This window comes from Odocoileus virginianus, chromosome 3, assembly GCF_023699985.2.
Source record: "Odocoileus virginianus isolate 20LAN1187 ecotype Illinois chromosome 3, Ovbor_1.2, whole genome shotgun sequence".
Classification (NCBI taxonomy): Eukaryota; Metazoa; Chordata; class Mammalia; order Artiodactyla; family Cervidae; genus Odocoileus; species Odocoileus virginianus.
Window position 1 is genome coordinate 17,358,805 of NC_069676.1, and position 1,641 is coordinate 17,360,445.

Sequence of the window (1,641 nt, forward strand, 5' to 3'; positions counted from 1 at the left end):
TTTCTCCTCTGTGAAATGGGTATGAAAATAGGAGTAAGGCAGCAGTGCTCAGGCCTGTGCAAAGGCCCTGGGGCAGGACTGTGCCTAGTGTCCTGGAGGAGCAGTAAGGAGGCTTGTGTGGAGCAGAGTGAGGAGGGGGAGAGACAGGGAGGAGAGGAGGACAGGGAGGGGATGGGGAAGGAGTTGTGCAGTCTGTGGGTGGTGGGATAGACTTGGGTTTTTACCCCAGGGAGGTGGGGAGGAGGGCTGTGGCCAGAGGAGGGATGGAATCTGACTCAGTGTTTATGATCATTTTTGTTATTTTTGCTGGGTTGCTCCCCATTTGCTGCACTGCAGCAGCCCTGTGGGGAGGGGGAGGGGCTCACCCTGGGTTTCCCACCCCCGCTTCCCTGCCACCTTTGGGAAGCATTGGCTGGGGAGAGGAGAGAGTTTGGGAGATGCCCTTGTTTTGCTCCCCAGCTGTTTGGCAAACACAGTGATGGCTCCAAGGAAACGACCCAGGGGTCATCAGGCCCAGTGGCTAGACCCTCCCTCCTCCCAGCTTAGTGCCCAGAGCCACCAACTGGGTCTGTCCCCCCACCCCCACCAGCACACAGCTGGGATCCCTGTCCCAGGGGCAGACAGGGGCGTTCAAAGGGGGCTTGGCCATCATTTCTCTGCTTGTCTACCCGCCCACCCCCTTCACAGACAACCTGCAGGTCTGGGTTCAAATCCTATCTCTGCCAATTCCCAGCTCTGCAGCCTCAGGCACAGGATGCCTTTTCCAGGAAGCCACCCTGGGTTGAGCCAAGCCCACCAGGCCCAGATCTCACTCTTGGGGTATCCTCCAGTTCAGTTGGTGCCCTGTCTGGGTCTGTATTTAGGCCCTTTCTCAAGGGAAGTCCTTTCTGGAGAGTGGCACATCCCCTCCCTGCCCCAGACAGACCCTGCTCCTCTCTTTCTCCCTGGACAATGCTAAGCTGATGTCTGTTGAACACCTGCTACGTACCAGACACTGGGATCAACAGGTTATATGCGTGACCTCATTTCATGTTCACAACCACCCTCTGAGTTGGCCCATTTAGCCAAACATTTCTTAAGTGCCAACTGTGTGCTGGGTGCCATCCTGTTGCAGGGAACAAAAGACAGGCCTGGTGGATGTGAGGGAGGAAGCGATGGGGGTGTCTGGGGAAGATGCTCCAGGCAGAAGGAATAATAGCAGGTGCAAAGGTCCTGGAGCAGGACCAGGCCTAGCAATCTGGAGTAACAGAGAGGAGGCCTGTGCGGTTGAAGCGTGATGAGGGAGGGGGAAAGAGGGAGGAAGCAAGAACTTGTGGGCCCTGGTGAGGTGTCTGGAGGGGCAGCTGAAGCACACAGACAGTAACTGGCCAAGGCAAGGTGCCCCGCAAAGCAACTGGAAGACGCCCATCACCCAGGCAGACACCAGAGGCCCAGAGGGTAAACAGGCTGTGCCTCGAGGGTATGGGACGACCCGTGAATCACTCAGCCTGGTGGGGGCAGGTGCTGTGGGCAGAGGCTGCGGGCGCTGGGAGCGGGGGAAAGGTGCTGGGCGCTGGGCCCACGCTGGGCCGGTCGGGCAGGCGGGCAGTCACGTGACCACCCAGAGCCCTCCCCCAGCCCACTGGCTGCCTGCCTCAGCCA